At 36.4% G+C, this 3,554-nt stretch overlaps 1 non-coding gene across 1 annotated transcript; it reads left to right on the top strand.

The window, feature by feature from the left end:
• Positions 1 to 2,198: 2,198 nt before the first annotated feature.
• Positions 2,199 to 2,304, top strand: LOC118974079 (U6 spliceosomal RNA). Its single transcript, XR_005063660.2, has one exon. It is a non-coding gene; the product is annotated as a U6 spliceosomal RNA (small nuclear RNA).
• Positions 2,305 to 3,554: the final 1,250 nt, after the last annotated feature.

The following is a 3,554-nucleotide window of genomic DNA, read 5'->3' as shown; positions in this document are numbered from 1 at the left end:
CTTTTGTCCCAGAGCAGCTAGATGTGGTTTCCTGATCTCCACAAGTGACTGGATCTCAATCTCTCTAAGTATTCCACCTGTCTTAGCTTTCCAACCCCACTAAACTCCAGAGCACCATGTAATATATGTTCATGTTCCTAGAGAGCAGATCTCCATGACTTCAGTCCTAAGCCTCCACCCACTCCCTGCTCCATTTCTCTTCCTCCTGCCAGTGAGCTGGGGTGGGGGAAGGGCTTGAATCCTGCCAGATCAAGGCTTTGGTACCTTACCCTGTTCCGTGAGGTCTGCTCTGTTCTCCAGGTGTATGCAGTCTGGAGCTGCTTTCTTTTCTTTTGCTCTTTTAGGATTGGTTGTATTAACTATATTTTTGTATTATATATGGTTTGGGGAGGAGGCCTCTGTCTCACTTGTCATGCCGCCATCTTTTTAGAGACTGTGATGTTTCTAACAAGATAGCAACAAGGTTACAAATTGGACAGGCCCAGGACCAACAGAAAACAATGTCTAAGTAGACATAACCTAAATGGCAGACAGATCTTAGTGACTTTTGTTCTCTCACCAATGCTGTGCCCAACAACATGTCATTTTTTTCTTTTTCCTGAATGATTACTGAATTTGTCCTGCTTCTTGACAGTATTCAATCCAGAGCTAGTCTGTGTCCCTGGCTCTATTTGAAGAATTATGAAACCCAAATCCACAACAGTAAAACCAGACCCTTCTGATGGAATATAAAATTTCCTCTGAAATGTGTTGTTTTCCCTTGCTACAGTAAATTAATTATATGACCTCACCTTATTCTCTCTCTCTCTCTCTCTCTCTCTCTCTCTCTCTCTCTCCTAAACTTCCTCCCTCCCTTTCTTTCATTTCTTTTCACTACAGAGATATTCTTGGTTGTCATTGATCGGGGGTTTTAAAATAACCTATACTAGCAATTTCATTTATCTGAGATAAACATAAAAAAAATAAATGAAAATTTAGCTATCAACATCATTACATAGGGTAATGATATTTTATTTTCTTATTCTGATAAAATTAGTTGAAATAATCATCAGCAACCAGTGCTTATTTCTTACTATACCCTGTGCTTTGTAACTACATTTATCCCATCACACACCATATTTACTTATTTGCTTTTCTTCCAGTTTAACCATTCCATTTCTTTTTCTCTCCCACTCTTTCTGCTTGATGTACAGATTCAAAGGGGAATGTGATATTTTTAAAAGGTATGGTTGTATGTCTACATTAAATAACCAAGAGGATACTAAAATGGCTTAATTACAGTAGTAAAACATCTATATATGTAAATTTAGATTAAAAAATAGATAATCTTATATAACATAATAAGACCAACTTAATGTTTGTCACATAAATTTAACCAGTAGGCACATAGCAAAACAGGCCTGAATGTGATCTTGATAGAGTATTTCAAATACATTAATCATTATATGATTAGAAAATACAAGGCATCAGGGAGTTATTTAGTCCATAACAATTCTGAAAATAGTTTTGGCAAACGTTGGATGTTTCTGAATTAGGCCCAAGAGCTAGGAAATATTCCCATTGACTCTTGGTACTGTTTTCTGGGTCCCTGATTCTGCTGTCTGAGTGATCTTTCCATTTTTTTTTGAAAACTAATATACTCTTGCATCTGAATAGATTTCTCAGTTTGATTCCTACCAGAGCAACTGTGGAAGTCTAAAGGTTTCTTTAATATTTTTTACTGTTTCTTTTTCTTTTCAGTCTAAGCTGGAAGTGTTTCTGAATATATCATACTTTAAGAGCTCTGTAGGTTGTCTGGATTACACTGAGGTCCATTCCACATGGAAGAGTAATGAGACTTTGAGAGCAGCCCTGCTGTTTGATTGACAGTTGCTGTGATGCACTTCCTTAATCTTTTTAAGAAGGCTTTTTGTCTAACTGAATAATACTCTGAGGTACTACTTTAGACTTTCCTGAGAATTTAAGAAATGATTTTATTGTCACGTTGACATGGCCTGCCATATCAATAGTTTTCTGGTGGTCCTAAGCATAGGGAATATATATTTAGCTCATAGTTTTGAAGACCTTTATAAAATTGATGACAATCATCTCCTAGACAGACACATGAATTTCATGTTTTTCAAAAAAAAAGAGTAATATTGTGGGAAAACACTCACATAAAATCAAGGCATTTCATTGCAGTCAAGAAAAACATACATGCGCTCACTTGGACAGCACGTACACTAAAATTAGAACACTGCAGAGAAGATTAGCATGGCCCCTGTGCAAGGATGACATGCAATTCGTGAAGTGTTCCATTAAAAAAAAGTAAAGAAAAACATACAGAAAGGAAACACAATTTCCTATCAAATTATTTGGAATTGTTTTTCAGAACTTGCAATAAGATTTTGCATCTATAAATATATGCAAAAGGATTACTAAGGAAAGGAGATAAATTTTTAACATTAAAAGCATGTGCTTTTTCTAAGGACTTGATAGAAATAACTTAGATGCTAGGCTCAGAGAACTTCCTTTTTAGGTACATTATGATGTTTATGAAGTGGAACATGGATATACAAAAGGAAGGTCAGTCTATTAAAGGGCTGATTTAAAATATAGTGTCCCAATTGATTAAACTTTTGGTAGACATTTGCTGTTTCCTTGTTTATATCTTTTGACTTCAGCCCCATGTATAGCCAAATCAGCCTGCCTCCTGCAGATTTTGTTACTTCTCATTCATTATCTCACTCATTTTCCAACTGTTACCTTATGTTCAAAGCCACCCTGACTTTTTGAAACCAATGTTAGCATCTTCACACCTACACGTCATTTTGAACTGCATGCCAGGCCTGATTTTGGCAGAAGCCTTCTATCATAGTGCTAAGAGCACCCACCAATGCTGCCTCACAGATTAGATGAAATCATCCAGGGCACTGTAGGGCCAACTGCCCATTTTGTTCACAGACACACATGGAACTTAATTTTTTGGTGACATTTTCATGATCTGAAGTATCTCTCACTACTTAAAACATTACCCCCTAGCTGAAAGCAGCCTGGAGCCTTGTGTTTCCCAGAAGTAGCTCTGTTCAGCACAGCTGCTCTTCAAATTAATCTGTCCATGACAGGCTGTCTGCCCAAGGTTTTCCGTGAAAGAACAGAGAGCTTTGTTAAAAGATATTCACCACAGGTCATTTTTCATCTACTTTGAGAGTCAACTACATCCTTTGTCCTTCATTTTGCCATTTTTATGAGGAATGGTGAAGTCATCAATCAAATTTCTACCCCATTCCTTAGATATATTACAGGTCTGATGTTACTTAATGAATAGTAATTTAAGTAAAATTTGATGAAATTGTATTGGAAAGGTGGAGAAACCTACTTATTCCCTGAATCATTTCAAAGTGAGACTAAAAACCTAAAACATGGCTTGTTTGCTTGTTCTTGTATTGACAAGGCTTCAAACTTGGATTCTTAGGAATTTTAATATCTTTTAGGTAGGTGTTTTCATAGTCACCATGCACCTTTTGTTCTAGATGCAAACATAAGAGATTAACTGGCAATTGACTAATGTTTCT

The sequence above is a fragment of the Manis javanica genome, chromosome 11, assembly GCF_040802235.1.
Source record: "Manis javanica isolate MJ-LG chromosome 11, MJ_LKY, whole genome shotgun sequence".
Lineage (NCBI taxonomy): Eukaryota > Metazoa > Chordata > Mammalia > Pholidota > Manidae > Manis > Manis javanica.
The sequence above is the reverse complement of the archived record's forward strand: the minus strand, read 5'-3'. Positions and strand labels throughout refer to the sequence as shown.